General features: G+C 37.0%; 1 protein-coding gene across 1 annotated transcript in view; it reads right to left on the bottom strand.

The window, feature by feature from the left end:
- JAK2 (Janus kinase 2) overlaps positions 1–19,721 on the bottom strand; it is a 105,155-nt gene extending 85,434 nt beyond the window's left edge. The window contains exon 1 of the mRNA XM_069474180.1: positions 19,660–19,721. The gene's annotated coding sequence lies outside the window, so the exon portion shown is untranslated. The remainder of the gene's footprint in view (positions 1–19,659) is intronic.
- Between the last annotated feature and the right edge of the window lie 1,259 nt (positions 19,722–20,980).

The following is a 20,980-nucleotide window of genomic DNA, read 5'->3' as shown; positions in this document are numbered from 1 at the left end:
GTAAATTAATACATAAGCTAAGTATCAAATAAATAGAAAAATTAAGTGCTACAAAAGTGACAAAGAAAGAATGATCATAATTGCTAAAAACAAAAAAAGGTTTTAGAAGCTTCACACAGCAATGAAAATACAGTATAGACCTTAAAAGAAAAACAGAATTTAGGCAGGCAATGAAAAACAGGACATTATTGGCAAGGAGAAAGGTATGAAAAACATGGAAAGAAGAATGCACACAGCATGTTCCTGGAACAAAGTAGAGACAAGTTTGGCTGGATTGGCAGGTTCAGATAGGTCAGTGCTTCTCAACTTTCCCACAGAAATGCCCCAAATGGCAGTGGAGTGGTCTGAAGAAGAAGCCAAAGGTATAAAATACATTTGAAATGATATGTTTACCTTTAATATCCATGAAATTTTGCATTCTATTCCAAGATATAGCTGTTTTGATTTACTTTTTCTAATATACCAAATTTTGATATTCCAAGTAGATATACTATGTTCTTCTAACAGTTATTAACATCCTACTTTGGTAAACCTAAATACGAGTGAAGTAAAAGGCAAAAGGATTTTGTATTACACTCTGCTTTAAAGACTACTCATTTTTAAAATGTACTTTTATCACAAAAGAAGAAAATGAAAGTTATTAGAAAAAAGTGCTTCGGGTTGTTTTCTTATTGAGCAAAAAAGGAAATATGAATAGAAAAGAGGTTTTAAGCATTCCTATGTTGAAATAATAAAGGATTAAGTCAACCTTTATTCTTCTCTTTTTTTCACCCCTACATCCAATCCATCAGTACATACTGATAGTTTTACTTCCAAACTATATTTCAAATCCATTCACTGTTTTTTTTCCTGTGCAGCTACCACCATAGACTAAGCAGCTATCATTTCTCACCTGAACTATTGCAATGTCCTATTTCCCCTGTCTACTGTGCCTCTCAACAACCTAACCTCCACAAAGAAACCACAGTCATGATTTTAAAATGTAACTCAACTCCTTTTCTAAAAATCTTCTGAAAAATCTTGTAATGGCTTTCCCACCACACCTACAATTCTGTAAGTCCTACAGTATCTGTCTGCTGATTCTCTCTCCAACCTCACTGCTCATCTCTTTCTATGTGGCTCCTTCCACTGCTGAATTATAGGTTTCAACAGCTGACAATTCAAACAAGAACCTCATCTGCCTTGTCCAACAATCTATTCTCAGCAGCTAGAAAAGTCTTGAGACCTGGATCTTACTAAATATTTAATGAATGAATGCTATGCTCATAAAAATAAAATAATTTAATACAGTATAATTAAAAGAGTTTGGTCTATGGAAAACTCAAGGATAGGGTCACAAGACCAAGACAGGGTTGCCTCCCTCAATAAGAAGTTTGGAACAATCATGAGCATTTCCCTTCTGCCCCAAACATCAATGAAATGGTAAATCATAACAATGTTTAAATAATTTTTAAAATATGGACTTCTTGTAATGAGAGAGTAGCTTATAGTGAACTAATGCTCCTGCTGACAATTATCAACTCAGAAAAAAGTATTTGGAAAACACTATTTGAAAGCATTGTCAAGGAAACAAAAGCAGGGAAACACACTGAATGAGGCCCATGTTTACCCATCTTTCATCTGTTCAGTGCACCGGTGGGGGCTGGAGGAAAAGACTCTTATAAAAAGCTGTAGTCTTACTGGGTAGAAGAATCAGGAAACGAAATTTGGAGCTGTTAGAAGAGGTAAAAGTTGAGGGCAGAAATCCCAGGAAAGTGGGAGTCATGGAGGGCTGACCCCTGAATTCCCATCCATGGGATGAAAATCCAGGAAGCCCAGTAAGAGGCAATAGCTGGAAATCTGAAAGAACTGGGAAGAGATTTCAACAGATGCCTGGTCCTAGAGAGTCAGAGTTTGGAGTTAGAAGAAATTGTAAATACCTCAGGCTTTCCACTGAAACTCCAGAAAAACAACACTTAAGGAATAAGAACCACATACTAGAACTAAGAATAAAACTTAAGGATAGACCTACCCTAACAAAACCTAAATCTAAGCCTTCACAGGATCAAGATGATCTGCCAGTAATCTAACTGTCTGCTAGAACAAAACTGAATACTTTGGAGAAATATTAAAATCCACACTATCCAGAGTTTCCACAATGTACCATCCATAATGTGTAATTGTCAACTGAAACTTACTCAACATGAAAAGAAAAATGGAATGTGGAGTGAAAAGAAAAAATATATAATAGAAATGGACCCAGAGAAGACCCAAATGTTGGAATTTATTTTAAGGCCTTTGTTTACTATACTATACACATAAGAGAATCTACAGTAAAAAATTAATATAATGCATGAAGATATAGGAGTCATATGTAAACTCTACAATATCAAGAAGTTTAAGAGGTGTGAGTGAAGCAGAAGAAATATTTTTTAAAATATTGGCTAAATTTTTTCCAAGTTTGTTTAAAAAAAATCCAACCACCAATGCAAAAGGTTCATCTAACCTCAATAAATATAAATCCATAGCTAGTCATATCATATCAAACTGCTAAAAATCAAAGAAAAAAAGAAAATTTCTGTTAGGAGGAATAAACAGAAGGCATATCATATATTCTGGTGATTACGGTTAATAACAATATATTGTATACTTGAAAATTGCTAAGAAAGTAGATTTAAGCATCTCACCATACAAGTATATGAGATAACACATAAGTTAGATTGATTTAACCATTCAATAATGTATACATATATCAATAGATGTTGTATACAAGTATATACAACTTTAAAAATATTTTTTTAAAAAATCAGTCAATATATTTTATCACATTAGAATAAATGAGAAAAAGCAACATATGATTATTTCAATAAATGCAAAAACCACATTTAATAAAATCCAACAATGGTTCATTATCGATATGGTTTGGATTTTTGGCTCTTCCAAATCTCATGTCAAAATTTGATCCCTAGTGTTGAATGTGGGGCCTGGCGGGAGACGTTTGGGTCTTGGGGCAGATCCGTCACGAATGGCTTGGTGCCCTCCCCACAGTAATGAGTGAGTTCTCACCTTTACTAGTTCACGTGAGAGCTGGTTGTTTAAAAGAGGTTGGGACCACCTCCTTCCTCTTTCTTGCTCCTGCTCTTGCCATGTGACAAGTCTATTCCCCCTTTACCCTCCACTTTGATTGGAAGCTCCCTGAAACCCTCACCAGAAGCAGATGCTAGTTCCATGCTTCTCGTACAGTCTGCAAAACCATGAGCCATATAAACCTCTTTTCTTCATAAATTACCCAGCCTCATGTATTTTCTTTATAGCAACACAAATGGACTAATACAATGATTTAAAAAAAATCTCAACAAACCAGAAATAAAAGTAAAACTCCTTATTCTGATAAAGGGTAACTGTAAACAACCTTGAATTAATATACTTAATGGTAAAATATTGATCTTATTCAAAACTTAAGTTCAAAAACTTAACAAGCATGTCTAGAATCATAACTTCTATTCAACATTGCAGTATAAATTCTGGCCAGTGCAATAAGACAAGAAAATGAAATAAAAGATATAATTAGAAAAGATAAGTAAAACTGTCACTATTCACAGATGACATATCTGTGTATGGAGGAAATTTAAAAGAATCTACCATTTACTAAGTAAATTTAGCAAAGTTGAAACTGTGCCCCAAAGAGTTAAAGAAACCAGTGACTAGCAGAAATTCTTGAGCCTACAGGATGGCAGATAAAAAACAACTTACTAAAATGCTAAAACTCCTGCTTATGAGATTAAAAAAAAAAAAAAAAAAAAACTGGCTGAAATCAGTTGAAACCAACATGGCCAACTGGAGTCTGCACAGAACAAACTTGCTGATATCACTGCCTGAATTTCCACTGCACATTTCATATTAACCTCCTGCCCAAATTTGCACATGCAATCCATGAGAAAGAATAAAGGCATAACTGTGCATGCCTGCAGACTTTCCGGACCTTCCCTTTCCTTCCACCAGTCACCTACTAAACCCAGAAACCACCTCCTAAAGGGTGAGGAACCTGCAGCCCTGGGGCCACATGTGGCCTTCTGGATCCCTGAGTGCAACCTTTTGACTGAATCCAAATTTTACAGACAAATTCGGAATTTGTTCTGTGAAGATTGGATTTGGTCGAGGGACCACACTTGGGGATCTGGAGGGCCACATGTGACCTTGAGGCTGCACTGCCATAAAGCCAGCACAGAGAGACAGATTTGAACTGGACTACGGTCTCCCTGTAGGTCAACATTCAAAAAGACTTTTTTTCCTCAAAAATCCAGTGCCACTCTCTTGATTTTCTTTCCACTTTTCCTGCCTACTCTGTCTCATAAACTCCACCCCCACCGCACTCACACACAAAACCCCAGTGCCATACTATTGGCTTCTATCAAGCAGCAAGCTCCTTCTGCTCCATAACAAAGTCATAGGATGCAAGATCAATATACAAAAATCAATTGTATTTCTGTATATCAGAAGAAAACAATATAAAAATGAAGATTTAAAAACAGTATCATTTACAATAGTAACAAAAAATCAAATAACTAGGAATAAATCCATTGAAATATCTGCAATAAAAACCATAAAACATTTCTATGAAAAATAAAGGCTAGCTAAATAAGGGAAGGATAGAAATGTTGATATAAGATATTGATATAAGAATACAGGAAAGCTCAGTATTGTTCAGATGTCACTTTTTCTTCAAATTGTTCTACAGATTTGAAATAATCCTAATTAAAGTCCTGGAAGTTTATTGAGTGGAAATTTACAAATTGATCCTAAAATCTGTATGAAAAACAAAAGACTTACAATAGCCAAAACAATCTTGAAGTGCAAACCGAGAATTTACACTATCAGACATTGAGATTCACTATAGAATAATAATATCAGGTTGACATTGGCACAAAAATGCACAAATGGGCAAACAGAACAGAATAGAGTTCAGAAAAACATCTTCACATAAGGTTACCTAATTCAGAACAGAAGTGCTATTACGTTCAGTGGAGAAATGTTAGACTTTTCAATAAATATTGCTGAATCACTTTGGCTATTCATATGGGGAGGGGAAAAAAATAACTTTGAGCTATACTTCAAACCATAAACAAACACTAAGTTGGATAACATACCAATATGTGAAAGGCAATATAATAAATGTTCTCAAAAAAGGCAAAATATCTTCATGACATCTCTTAAACAGGATATAAAAACACTAACCGTAAAAGAAATCATTTATAAATTAGACTTATTAAATATACATGCATATAATAGGTTCAAATTACATGAAGCAAAAATGTAAGGATAAATAAAACAACTTTTATAGCTAGAAATTTTAATACTCTGCTCTCAGAAATTAACTAAAATAAGGCATTAAAAACTCAATAAGAATATGGAAAATTTAAACACCATCAATCAACTAAATGTAACTGACATTTATAGAACACAATGCCCAACAACTGCAGAATGTATATCCTTTTCAAGTACATATAGAATATTCAATAAGTTATATCATATGCTGGTCCATAAATCAAGTCAGTAAATTTGAAAAGACTGAATTTATAGAAAGTATGTTCTTGGACTACAGTGAAATTAAATTAGAAATAAATATCAAAGGAATACCTAGAAAATCTTCTAATATTGCAAAATTAACATATTTCTAAGTAACCCCTGATTCTAAGAAGAAATTAAAAGGAAAATTAGAAATTATTTTTACCTGAATGATAATGAAGAAACAATAAAACTTGGGGGATACAAGTAAAACAGTGTTTATTTTTTTAAATTTATTTTTAAATTTCAGAATATTACAGGTACAAACACTTTAGTTACACCAAAGTGTAACCACCTGAGTCAAAGCTATAAGCATGCCCATCCCCCAGACAGTGCACACTGCACCCATTAGGTGTGAATTTACTCATCTCCTCCAACTCCTGCCCACCTGCCCAACATCCAATGAATGTTACTTCCTTATGTGCACATAAGTGTTGATCAATTAATACCGGTTTTATGGTGAGTACATGTAGTGCTTGTTTTTCCATTCTTGTGATACTTCACTTAGAAGAATGGGCTCCAGCTCCATCCAGGATAATACAAGAAGTATTAATTCACTATTGTTTTTTATGGCTGAGTACTACTCCATGGTATATATATATATATACAGCACATTTTATTAACCCACCCATTTATTGATGAGCATTTGGATTGTTTCCACATCTTTGCAATTGTGAATTGTGCTGCTATAAACATTCGAATGCACATGTCTTTATCATAGAATGTCTTTTTTCCCTTTGGGTAAATACCCAGTAGTGGGATTGCTGGATCAAATGGTAGTTCTACTTTTGGTTCTTTGAGATATCTCCATATTACTCTCCATAGAGGTTGTACTAATTTGCAGTCCCACCAGCAGTGTATGAGTGTTCCTATCTCTCTGCATCCCTGCCAACATTTGTTGTCTTGGAACTTTTTGATAAAAGCCAATCTCATTGGAGTTAAGTGATACTGTTGTTTTGATTTGCATTACCCTGATGATTAGAGATATTGAGCAATTTTTCATATGTTTATGGGCCATTGGTCTGTCTTCTTTTGAAAAGTTTCTGTTCATGTCCTTTGCCCACTTTTTAATGGGGTTGTTTGATTTTTTCTTATTGATTTTCCTAAGTTCTATATAGATTCTAGTTATCAGACCTTTATCGGATGTGTAGCATGCAAATATTTTCTCCCATTCTGTAGGTTGTCTGTTCGCTCTAATGATAGTAAAACAGTGTTTAGAAGGAAATGCATAACTTTAAATGCTCATGTTAAAAAAGAATGATCTAAGCTTCCTAAGTAGCTAGAAAAAGAAACCAGAGAAAGTAAAAAGGAAAGAATGAAGAGGACTCGGTTTTTAGAAAAGATTGATAAAATTGATAAATCTCTACCTAGGATGATCAATTTAAAAAGAGAGACAAAAATATAAATTACCAATAGCAGAAATAAAAGTGAGACATCACTGCATATCTTACAAAATAGTAAGTCGATAATAAGAGGTTATAATGAGCAACTTTATGCCAATGATTTCAACAACTTAGACATAATGAACAAATTCCTTGAAAGATACAAGTTACCAAAACTGACACAGTAAGAAACAGAAAACTTGAAGAGCATCATATCTGTTTAATGAATGGAATTCTTCATTAAAAACATACCCACAAAGAAAACTCCTGACCAAAATGACTTCACTGGGAAAGTCTATCAAATATTTAAGGAAGAAATAATACCGATTCTATACAAACTCTTAAAGAAAACAAAAGCAGGAAATACTTCCCAAATAATGTTATGTGGCCACAATTATCCTCATACCAAATCCTGAGAGAGCATCACAAAAGAAAATTACAGGCAATTGTTTCTCATGAACATAACAAAATAATGGAACATAGAACAGCAAAATATAAAAAAGTTAGAACATCATCACCAAGTGGGGTTTATGCCAGGAATGTAGGTTAGTTTAACATTTGAAAATGAATCAATGTAATTTACCTTTATTAACAAAATCATGCAGCAAAACCACTCAATTATTCCACAAAGAACATTTGACAAAAGTCAATACCAATTCACGATAAAATCTCTGACAACAAATTAGGAAAAGAAGGGAAACTTCCTCAATAAAATAAAGAGCATCTACAAATCACCTTCTTCTAACATCATGCATAAGGATTATATATTGAATGCTTTCTCCATAAAATCAGGCACAATGCAAGGATACTCACTATCACCATTTCTATTTATTAATAACACTGGAGATTCTACTCAATGCAATTTAGTAAGAAAAAGAAAAAACCTGGACATTGAAAAGAAAGAAGTAAAACTTTTTATTTGCAGACAACATGCTTATGCATCATAGAAAATCCTTAGGATTCTACAAAAAAAAAAAAATTACCAGAACTTAATAAGTGAATTTACCAATATCATAGGCTACATCACAAAATAAACATAACCAATTGTATTTCTACACACTGTATTAACCATGTTTTTTTTTTTAAATTCTGTATTTTTGATGTTTTCACCTCCTGAAGGCCTTGTTGACCCTATAGGAATGCCCCTTCCAGAGCTAGCCAATTCCAAGATATAGGAAAGAACGTGCCCACCTGTCAGGGAACTTTCATTTGCAAACCAATCCCTTGTCAAGCTCTTACTTGATACATATACATACCCCCAACCACCTCCATTATCAAGTTTTTACTTGATATATATACAAATATATCAATACATATACCAAACAAGGAATTGATAGCTCCAATACACAAAGAACTCCACAAACTGATTTTTTTAAATCCACTAGAGAAATGATAGACATTAAAAACTTCCACCAAAAATACGCTTTTGTGAGCTCATATGGAACCTTTATAAAAATAGGCCATGATGAAACATATACTTAAAAATTTTTAAAGAAAAAAAAAACTCCCAAAAGTCTAAAAATTATTTCAAAGTTGGTATAACTCTTCACTAGGAAACAATCTCTGCAATGAGTATATATATGCCTTTGATTTTTATGTTATACTTCTCTTTACATTTGAATCTTATTCCTTCAAACTACTTAAACATTTTCAAGTGTCTATAAATATTTTCTAAAAATTATTGCTGTTTAGCTCTTCTTCATGCTTTTCTTACTCATCTCATACTCTCACACATTTGAAGTTGGACATTTTCTGCAATTTCTTTGATGTGTGTGTGTATGTGCATATGTGTGTGTGTGTGTGTGTGTGTGTATTTTTTTTTTTTAAGAGATGGGATCTTGCTCTGTCACCCAAGCTGGAGTGCAGTGGCACAATCACAGCTCACTACAGCCTTAAACTCCTGAGCTCAGGCCATCCTCCTACCCCAGCCTCCCAAAATTCAGGGATTAGGGATGACAGGCTTGAGTCACCATGCCCAGCCTTCTTTGGTATGTTTTAAATCCATTCACCTTAGTTATTCCTATACCAAAAAATCTGTCATATACATACATCCTTATTAACCCTAACATCTAAACAAAAAGCAACAAAGGAAATAAAAGACTGATAAACTTGACTGCATGATATTATAAACACCATAATCAAAGTTTTTTTATAAAAATAAGAAAATGGACAAAACATTAATAGGTATTTCACAAAAGAAATGAAAACATGGTCAATGTCATTAATAATCAGAGAAAAGTAAACTAAAGAGAGATATTGTTTCTTCCTTTTCAGACTGGTAAAGAATAGGAAGATTGGTAATATTCAGTATTGGCAAGGATTAAGAGAATAAGAATATCTAAGAATTTGTCCTTTTAAAAAGCACAAGAGTAGTCTAAGTAGTCTAAGAATCCTATGGAACACCATTTAAAATAATGAAAAGAAAATTTAATGACATTAAAGGGATATGATAAAAATGAGGTATACTTAGCTAATAGAATACTAAGAAGACATTAAAAATGTTAGTTGGCTTACATTATATCCTTAGCATTACATACTGTGCATAGCACAAAATGGACACTGAATAAGTATTTGTTGAATGATTATATTAATGATTTATTTAATTAATGATTGGTTAAACACTGATCTGTTGAGTATACAGACCACTCAGTGGTCTCTAAGTCACTGGGAGAGTGACTGACTGACCGACAGGCCAAGAACCTAAGTAGTGATCAACCAGAGAGTAACCAACTGATCAAATGAGTAACTGACCAACCAAGCGAGTTGAGTGACCCTTTCAATAAGTCATGGAATGAATAACTGACCAAATGAGCAAGTGACTGACAAAATAAATGACTGAGTAGATGAGTAAGTAATTAACTGATTGCACCACTCCAGCAATGATGGGACCAAAAAAAAGTTTGGCCTTCAGTAAAATCTTAAGCCCCCCTAGATGAATGAATGGACCACCTCTTGGTCAACGGGACCCCAGAAAAAACCCTAAAGCTGAGTTGCTGGCCATGAGAAGGGAGGTCAGACATGCTTCAACATGCCACCCTCCATTTTTGGAGATATTCTTTGTAGCAATTAGATGCTAAATCATTAATAGGCCAAAGGCTATACAAGACAAAGCTAAACTATACCTGTAGGCCATCAATTTACTTAACAGTTCACTTGAGTTTCAGTAAATGTCTGGTGGCTTGTCTCTAACAGATATTTTTATCTTAAGTTAAAATATTCCAAGCCTTTAAACTAAGTTTCATTTCTTTAACCAATTACAATTAAAAAATCTTTAAACCCACCTATAACCTATAACACCACTCCAACCCTTCCTCTCTGATGTCCCACCTTTTCAGGCCAAACCAATGTATACCCTCCATGACGTTAGGGTCTTACGTGTAATTCCTGACTCCACAAAAATATAAAAGCAAAGTATAACCCAGTTCAACACCTCTTGAGGCCATGTGCTCCAGGCCAGTCACACATATTTGGCTCAGAATAAACTTCTTTAAATTTAAAACAAAAAAAAAGTAATTACATGAAATTAAGTGATTGAGTTATGAATGAGTGACTGATGAATAAGTGTTTGGTGAATGAAAAAAGGATTGAATGAATAAATGACTGAATGAATGAATCTCTAATCATTGAGACGGAAAGATCTCTGCAATATACTGTTGCGTTCAAATGGCTCAATTTAGAATCAACAGGATGACCCTATTCATTTAAAATTGTATCCGAATTTGTCACTATGCAGATGTCCAGAAAGATATTAAAACTTGTTAAGCAAGTTCTGTCAATCACAGGAAGCACTTGCAATCCTTTTTGCTCCTTTGATTGATTAATGTAATTTTTAAATGACCACTTTTATTCACTTGAATTTTTTTATTTGAAGAAATATTGTTCAAAGCTTATCCACTATTACTGCCTCTTAAAACAGTGTGTAAAATCACTGGGCATGGTGCCTCACACCTGTAATCCTAGCACTTTGGGAGGCCAAGGCAGGAGGATCGTTTGCGGCCAGGAGTTCGAGACGAGCCTGAGCAACTAGGCATGACTCCGTCTCTACAAAAAAAATTAAGAAATTAGTGGCACATACCTGTAGTCCCAGCTACTGGGGAGGCTGAGGCAGGAGGATCACTTGAGCCCAAGATATTGAGGTTGCAGTGAGTTATGGTGATGCCACTGCACTCTACTCCAGGCAACAGAGTGAGACCCTGCCTCGGAAAGGAGAGGAGGAGAGGAGAGGAGAGGAGACGAGAGGAGAGGAGAGGAAGGGAAAGGGAAGGCAAGGAAAGGAGACAGCATGTAAAATACATGGAAATAGGTACATTTTAAAACAATGTCATGTCATGATTCTTTCACTTGAGAAACAAAAATCCTAGATAAATATTCAATTTTTAGGCTTTGGAAGAGATGATGAGAATAGCTACATATTTAAGGACTACTGAAGTCAAACTTCATCATTTTACTCTGGGTCAGTTGTAGAAGTACATACATGAAAGGCAACAGTTTAAAAGGCCTCCAGAGGAAACTGATGCCATTCAGGGAAAAAAATGTAAGTTAACTAGTAAACGTATCCCCTTTCCGTTCTTTTAGTCTTAGACTTAGGAGCAGATTTGGAGTTACCCTTTAGAATCATTTTTAATGAAAACTAAATAGGAAAAGTTAGATGTATCATTTATAACACACACACACACACACACAAAGTATAAAGAATGATGGGGAAAAGTGCTTTAAATAGATCTTTGAAATGTGGGTATTTTCCCTTATGATTTCATTTCATATTCCAAGCTTATATAACCAAGAAATTTTTTAAAGATTTTTAAGAAGTGATGGGTTTGCCTATAAAATAAAATTGCACAGGAAATTTAATTAATTTTATTGTTGAAGTGCTCAGTACTATCTTCTGCTATTGACAGTCAAAAAAATCAAAAAGTTATTGAAATCAGTATGAATTTAAGTTCACACTGATTTTTAAAATACTATCATGATAAAATAACACTATTTCCGACATTCCTCTGAAATAATTCTTTAGAGATACCATAATGCATTCTGATAAAGGCTCAAACTAGTCCATTACTCTTCTCCCTGAGTACCACAGTGCCAGTCTTCACTTGTCTACCAAGTTCCAGTCATATGTCTCATTGTAGGCTATTTTTTTTTACCTGTGTATTCCACTGTCACCTCAAACTCAATATATCCAAATATAGGCTCAACTAACTATACATGCCTTCAACCAGCTACTACTACCTATTTTTCTCAGTACCTACCATTAATCAAATTCTAGTTCTTTCTCTGTCACTGAGTAACTTTGGACACATTTTTTAAATTTCTCTGGGTCTCAGATTCCCAATGCACAGAATATATAGACTGGCCCAGATGTTCTGAGATGTCTTGGAGTTTCAACACTTTTGATTCCCTCTGTCACTGAGGATCAAAACTTCAAAGTCATCTTTAATTATTATTCTTCTCCCATTCTACCTTCTTATTCAGTCCATAATAAAGTCTTGTGACATCTCCCCAATATGATTTATTCCCACTAAGTCCCAGTCTTTATCACTTTAGGCCTAGAGCATTTTACGACATTTCTCTATCACCTCTCTTTTCAATTTATACTATACCTAGCACTGGTGCAACTTTAATTTTCCTAAAATAATTATTTTAGCAAGTTCTTTCCCATTTCAAAAATTCTAAGGCTTTTTAAGAAAACATGGGAGAGTTTCAAAAAATAATTTCAGGGTTGAGAAGGGACCTACCTAAACATGACTAAAAAAAACAGAAGTAATAGAGGGATGATTGACAAGAACAACAGAAAAATCGAAAATTTTTTGTTATGTATGCATGACAAAAAAAAAAAAATCACACTACGAACGGAATCAAAAAGATAAAAAGACAAAAAGACAACCTAGGGAAATAGTTACAATTCATCTCACAAACTGAGAGCGATTTTTCCTTAATATAGAAAGAGCTCTCACAAATCAAAGTTAAAGGACAATGATCCAACATGATAAAAGCCATATATGACAGACTCACAGCTAGTATCATACTGAATGAGAAAAAACTGAAAGCCTTTCCTCTAAGACCTGGAATAAGACAAGGATGCCGACTTTCCCCACTGTTATTCAACACAGTACTGGAAGTTCTAGCTACAGCACTCAGACAAGAGAAAGAAATAAAAGGCATCCAAATTGGAAAGGAAGAAGTCAAATCATCCTCATTTGCAGATGATATGATCTTATATCTAGAGAAACCTAAAGACTCTGCCCAAAAACTATTAGAATTAATAAACAAATTCAGTAAAGTTGCAGGATACAACTTTAAAATCAGTAGCATTTCTGTATGCCAAGAGTAAAAATCCAAAAAAGAAAGCAAGAAAGTAATCCCACTGATGATAGCTACAAATAAAATAAAATACCTACGAATAAACTTAACCAAAGAAGTGCAAGATCTCTACAATGAAAACTATAAAACATTGATGAAATAAGCTGAAGAAGACACAAAAAAATGGAAAGATATTCAATGCTCATGGATTGGAAGAATCAGTATTGTTAAAATGTCTATATTACCCAAAGCAATCTACAGATTCAATGCAATCCCCATTAAAATACCAATAATATTCGTCACAGAAATAGAAAAAATAATCCTAAAATTTATATGAAAGCACAAAAGACCCAGAATAGCCAAAGCCATTCTGAGCAAAAAGAATAAAACTAGAGGAATCATACATATTATCTGACTTCGAATTACACTACAGAGCTGCAGTAACCAAAAAGCATGGTACTGGCATAAAAGCAGACACAGAGACCAATGGAACAGACTAGATAACCCAGAAATAAATCCACACATCTATAGTGAACTTATATTTGACAAAGGTACCAAGAATACATGGTGGAGAAAGGACAATCTCTTCAATAAATGGTGCTGGGAAAACTGGATATCCATATGCAGAAGAATCAAACTAAACCCTATCTTTCACCATATACAAAAATCAATTCAAAACAGATTAAATAAAGACTTAAATCTAAGACCGGAAACTATAAAACTACTAAAAGAAAACACTGGGGAAACACTTCAAGACATTGGTCTGGCCAAGGCCTTCTTGAGTAATGCCCCCAAAGCACAGACAACCAAAGCAAAATTGGACAAATGGAATCACATCAAGCTAAAAAGCTTCTGCACAACAAAGGAAATAATCAACAAAGTGAAGAGACAACCCACAGAATGGGAAAAAATATTTGCAAACTCCCGGTCTGACAAAGGATTAATAACTAGACTATACATAGGGAGCTCCAACAACTCAATAGGAAAAAAAAATGAAATAATCCAATTAAAAATGAGCAAAGGATCTAAAGAAACATTTCTCAAAAGAAGACTACAAACGGCCAACAGATATATGAAAAAATGCTCAACATCATTAGTCATAATGAGACATCATCTCACCCCAGTTAAAATTAATTTTCTCAAAAAGACAAGCAATAACGAATGCTAGAAAGGATGGGGTGAAAGAGGAAGCCTCATACGCTGTTGGTGGGAATGAAAATTAGTGCAACCACTATGGAAAACAGTATGGAAGTTCCTCAAAAAACTGAAAATAGAGCTACTATATGACCCAGCAATCCTAGGGCTGGGTATATATCCAAAAGATGGGAATTCAGTATATTGAAAAGATATCTCCACTCCCCCGTTTACTGCAGCACTATTCACAATAGCCAAGATTTGGAATCAACCTAAGTGTCCATCAACAGATGAATGGATAAGAAGTTATGGTACATATACACAATCGAATATTATACACAAAATATTATACACATAAAAAATGAAATACTGCCATTTACAACAACATGGATAGAAATGGAGAACATTATGTTAAGTGAAATAAGCCAAGCACAGAAAGACAAACCTCACATGTTCTCACTCATATGTGGGAGCTAAATATTAAAAACAATTGATTTCATGATGACAGAGAGTAGAATGATGATTACCAGAGGCTGGGAAGGGTAGCAGTGAGGGGAGGATAAATTGGGAATGGTTAATGGGTACAAAAATACAATTAGATAGTTAGAATGAACAATATTTGACAGCACAACAAAGTGACTATAATCAAAAATAAGCTAGAATTAGAAATAATGGCGATATGGCATCTCTTTGGTTCTCCTGGAGAGAGTTGGAACCCATTCTATTAAGTGAAGTATCCCAAGAATGGAAAAATAAGCACCACATGTACTCACCAGCAAACTGGTTTCCCTGAGTGCACATTTGGGAATAACACCAATTGGGTATAGGACAGAGGTGGGGGCTTGGGGGAAGGGATGGGTGTATACCTACTTGATGAGTGCGATGCGCACTGCTTGGGGACTGGACACGCTTGAAGTTCTGACGGGGGGGGGGGGGTGGATGGGTGCACACCTACATGATGAGTGCGATGTGCACTGTCTAGGGAATGGACACACTTGAAGCTCAGACTTGGGGGGATGGGGAGGCATGGGCAATATATATAACCTGAACTTTTGTACCCCCATAATGAGCTGAAATAAAAAAAAAATAAGCTAGAGTATTCTTCAAAATAACTTAAAAAGTGAAACGGGGATGTTCCTAACACAAAGAAATGATAAATGTCTGAGGTAATAGATACCCCAATTGTCCTAATCTGATTAATTCACGTTGTATGCCTGTATCAAAACATCACATGTACCTTATAAAGATCTATAACCATTATGTACCTATAATTAAAAATCTTAAAAAATTATAAAATTAAAAATTTTAAAAGAATTTTAAGTACATTCTTCTCATCCTAACACTTAAAGCCATCCATAATCTAATTCTGATCTACATTTTTAACGTGATTTCTTACTACTCTGTCACACAAACCTTCATTTCAGTCAAGTTGTCTTATGTACTGTTCTCTGAACATATCAAGCATATTTTGCCTTTTTACCTCCTATTCAAGTTCCTTCCTCTTATGCAAAAATCAAGTACTGCCTAGTTTTGATTCTACCTTCTCTCTGCAGCCTTCTCTGCACACCTTAACTGTAAGTGGTCTCAAATATCCGAAACTTTCATTATTTATCTTATCTGCCCAATTATACTGTAAGTTCTTAAGGAAAAGAAGCTATTTTAAATATCTTATATATTATATATATAAGATATATATAATATATAATATTTTATATCTCTTTTGGACATAGCAAAATAACGTTTACATTGTAGGTGTTAATAATGTTTGGTGACTAAAATTGCTTTTTAATACACAATCAACATGTATTTATTGAATGCTGCTCATATGGTCCACACAGTGTATGTATTTTATTTAACACATTGACTGCCTGCCACACTAGAAAAAAAAATTTTTCCCCTGGGGCCACAGTGCTTTATTAAAACAAACGACCCTTTCTAATTTGTTATTTTTTATTGTTTTCTGTTATAAGCAACACAATCCATGTTTTTAGAATTAAATTGTCAATATTAATTGTAACAATAAGAGCATCAACAAGTAAGATTTTCACAAACCAACTGCAGGGTTTTGCTTCACAAGGCCCCAGGCTCAAAACTGGCCTGAGTTAAATACAACTCACATGGCGGTCAATGTGTTAATCTTAGGTATGTTCCTCAAAGCATACACAATCAACTTGAAAAGGTATGACTAACACTAGGAAAATACTATCAAACAACCAAGCATGGCACATAATTAAACTATGTGAAGATGTTCTAAGATAAAAGAGCTACAGAAATATAAAGAGTAAAAAAGAGGGATGGAGAACATGAGCAAAAGTTAAAGTATAAAATAAGCACAGCTTGTTATTGGAAAGTGTGGAAATCAGCCGATAAGACAATAGCAGAAAATATTTGTTCAGAAGCCCTGCACAAAAGACTGAATAAATAGGGCATGGATTGATACTAAGAGTATATTGACAACCAGGAAAATTTAATAGATGGAAAATAATAAGCCACTGAAGATTTGGGGGTAAGGGAATACTACAATAAGGAATATTAGAGTGGCATCTCTATTGAGGATAAATAGAAGGAAGAGACATTGGATTCTGAGAGGTTGATATTACTTTCAATATTCAGGCTCAGGAAATGAGTCCTGAGGTTCAGGAGTTAAAGGAAAGAAAACAGAGATATGAGAGACCAAACAAATATGCCCATGTTGAATGGGCTAATAAAAGGTAAATGAAAGAAGTAGTTTAAAGATCATGCCTAATTTAAAGCTTACATGATCAGGAGAGAAGGAAATTAAGGGACATAAAATGACACTTTTCATTTGGAGCAAGTTGAGTTTAAGGAGAGGATCAGAAACAAGAGGAGAAGATCAGCATTGGAAAAGCCAGGAAGTCAGTGGAATGACAAGTAAGATTAGTTTTAAAATGAAAGAACTGGACAGAAATTATAAAGATACTAAGTAGGAAAAGAAATAATACATTAAGCCATGATCAGTTGATACCAGCTTTGTATGAATAATTTTATCAGAAAAGCAACAACCAAAAGCTAAGTCAGAAGTTCCCAAACTGCCTCCATATAGAGAAGCCCTTAGAGTGTTAGCAATTTTTTTATGATACCTCTAAGCCAAAAGAAATACTTAAGTAGGCAGGTTCAAACAACTTAGTAAGTATTAATATCCTTATTACTTAGTGTCTGTTGGGCACTGTACAACTTATCAAATCTTGGAATCAAACTGGACACTACCACAACCTTATTTACTGTTTCACATACATTTTCACATAGTAGTTGCTTTTTAGCAGAGCAACCTCTGAAAATGCAGCTTTACAAAGACATGATATTGTAGAAAGGGATGTAGGTATCTAATGTTGAAACCGTAAATTACCTCAAACTAATAGTTTAAGCCCAAGGGGCTCTGGGAACCTCAGCACACAGTTTAGGAAACTGGAAGCTAAGAGAAGGGGCCTAAAAAGGGAAGGAAAAAGTAATGGGGAAGGAAAAAGTAATGCAAAGTTCTTAGCACCGTTAACCACAAGAGGGCAGCACAATAGCTGGGAGGAGCAGCACAATTGGGGTTCAAGGAGATAGAAAGGCTGTAAGACCCTTTAGCCAGTTCAAGACCTAAAAGTCCTTTTTCTCCCTATACTAAAATAGGAAGAAACACTGGTCACTGGCAGATCACCTTACGTGGAGTCATTCTGCCCTTCTCTGAATCTCTTCTGCCTTCCCAGCCATGATGATAGCCAAGACTTTTATAAGAACCAAGGAGTTTACTACTTTGCATGCATCTTATTCAATCTTCACAATGATCTTACAAGAAAAGTAAGGCTTAAAGAGATTTTATATACTACAACTCTCAGATGGCAAGAACACCATGATTAAAACCCAGATCTCACTCCAAAGCCAATGCTCTTTCCTATTCTGTCTCAAAAGCATCCCGCTTTTGAGCAATATCCAGATGTAGAGTAAAGATATTATATTTCCTCCCCATACATAAGACATATGTCTCAAATCACTACAGGCACTAAAGAAACAAGCTATTCCTTAACCGGTCCCTAAAACATGCTATAAACTGAAAATACAGCACGTTCAATGAGAGCAAAAACAAGCATGGTGTGTTCATCTCACCAGCCTGTCCTGCAGCTTTCCCGTACAGGTGAATACATGTACTATTAAGGCAAGTGCTGTCTACATCTAGTTTGTAGATATGTTACACACCAACAGATAAGTGCACATACAACAAGTCATTCTCAAACTTAAAGTGGTTAAAAAGTGAGGTGGATGGGGGAAGGGAGGCCAAAAGTTGATTATTCATTTCCAAATCTGTTGGGTGTTATGTCAGAATACAGACTGAGCATCCCTAACCCGAAAATCCAAAATCTGAAATGCTACAAAATCTGAAACCTTTTGAGCACCAACATGACAGCACAAGTGGAAAATTCCACACATAACTACTTAACACAAACTTTGTTTCATGCACAACGTTATTAAAAATATTGTATAAAATTACTTTCAGGCTATGTGTATAAGATGTATATGAAATAAATGAATTTCCTGTTTAGACTTGGGTTCCATCCCCAAGATATCTCATTATGTATATGGAAATATTCCAAAATCCAAAAAAATGTGAGACACTTCTGGTCCCAACCGTTTCGGATAGGGGATACTCATCCTGTATTTGCAGTAGCCCAACAACTCACTTGTACAAACCTATTATGAAACCAAAAGCAATCATCATCCCCCTATTCCCACTACTAGTTTCCTTCTTCACATTTCGCCCTCCCTCTATGACATACTCAGCCACTCCTACCCGTTCATTCAGAGAAAAGGAGTTTCTCCTGACATTAATAATCACCGGAAAGCAAACTGGCTAAATTCAACTGACACAGCAAGCTTAGGCAGATAAAACCATCCAGGAAGCATTCAATGTGGCAGCAGAAACCCCAGCAAGAACAGCTAACATGTTTTCTCAAAACGTATCTCTTATTACTTGAAAACATTTCTCTTTGAAAGATTTAAGAATCTCTGGCCGCTTGAAGAGAAAGGGTAACGGACAACATTTTACTTTTCTCTACATAGCCATGTTATTTGTATAATCCAAGAGAAACGTTTCTGAAAGGATCCAAGAGCAACAATAAATACCCCAAAATTACTCTGACCAACATTAAAAGTTCAGCACTGCCATTTTCAGAGAAGTAAGCAACAATGAGCCCTGCCTGTCTACACACGCTTCCAACCTTCCTACGCACGCACTCAGCTCGCGACACCCTCGCCTTTACCGCCGCGATAAAGGACAGCAGCCCGATCGCATACCCACCGTCGCGGGAGGGGGAGGAAGGGCCTCTTTGTCGGCAGAAGACAAACAATTCACATCTTGTTCCCGTTGCCTGCTTCCGAAACCTTAAAAAAAGCAGCAGCAGTTACCACCCCGCAGAAATCCAAGGGAAATAGATGCTCCTTTCTAGGCTGTTTAGATGTCTAGAAAATTTTTAACAGGCATAAGGGGGTGGGGGAATTATAAGGCACACATAGATGCAAACATCAACAGCAAGACATTCGTTCTAGGTACTGTCTTAAACAGGAAGATTTCTAGCTGAAAAGTTCACTGCGGCTAGCAGAGGAAGGCGGGATCGGGAGGTGGCAAGGGTGGAGAGACAACTGCTGCCCCCCACCCAGAGGCCAGGCAGCGATAAAACCCACCTGCTGCACCGATCAGGCGACGAGGGGGCACCTCCAAGCACGCAGGAGCTGTTCCTACCCGACACCTCCGGCGGGTCAAGGTCCGCGAAGCCCCGGAGCGGACCCGGGTCCGAGCGTCCGCCAGGCTGGGCCCTCGGGGGCCCTCCCGTGCGGGCTGGGCTCCCACTCACATCCCTTGGCGGCGGGGACCAGGCCTCTCCCGGCGCTGCGGCAGCCCTCCGCCCCGAAGCGCGCCGCGAGCCCGAGGCCAGGGGCCCGACGGGCCGGGGGGCCCAGGCGGCGGCGCGAACTCGCGAGCAAGCCGGGTGCTGGCCCAGCCTGTCAGCTCCCAGGGAGGCCGTTAGCGGCGGCCGCTGCTGCCCCCTTCTGCTCCTCTTCCTCTCTCCTTCCTGCAGCCCACACCACTCCCACTTCGGGCAGCCGGGAAGCCCGTCACGGCCGTTCTCTGCACCCTCTCTCGGGACACACGGTCTTTTCAGCGCCGCGGGCGACACCAGCTCGGGCGCCCAATTTGCGTCCGACTCAGCCTCGGGGTTGGCCTACGGTCCGGCGGCCTGTGGGCAAGGACAGAGCCGGGCGTGGGCTGGGGCCAGAGCCCGGCGCGCGTCCCCGCACTGCGCGTGCGCCGCTCGGCGCGCGCAGCGGAGCCAGCCGGGGTGGGCCACGCAGGGCGGTGGCCTCGCGGGATGCCGGCCGGCGCGCTCGAAGATTCCCCGGACTGCCCCCGGACGTCAACGCGCAGGAAAGTTGAGGTGGCCGCTGCTCGCTAAGCGCTGGGGCCCCGCAGGGGCTCGGGTGCCAACGCTGGGCCCGGACCGCCCTAGATGGGCGTGTGTGTGGCCGCCGCCCGCTGAGGAAGCGGCGGGGAATGAGTCAGCCTGGCCAGCGCCCTTTGCGCACAGCCTGGCACCGGGGGAGGCCGGGGCTGCCTCCGCACG

The sequence above is a fragment of the Eulemur rufifrons genome, chromosome 7 (genome assembly GCF_041146395.1).
Source record: "Eulemur rufifrons isolate Redbay chromosome 7, OSU_ERuf_1, whole genome shotgun sequence".
Lineage (NCBI taxonomy): Eukaryota > Metazoa > Chordata > Mammalia > Primates > Lemuridae > Eulemur > Eulemur rufifrons.
This window is presented reverse-complemented; position numbering and strand designations above follow the sequence as displayed.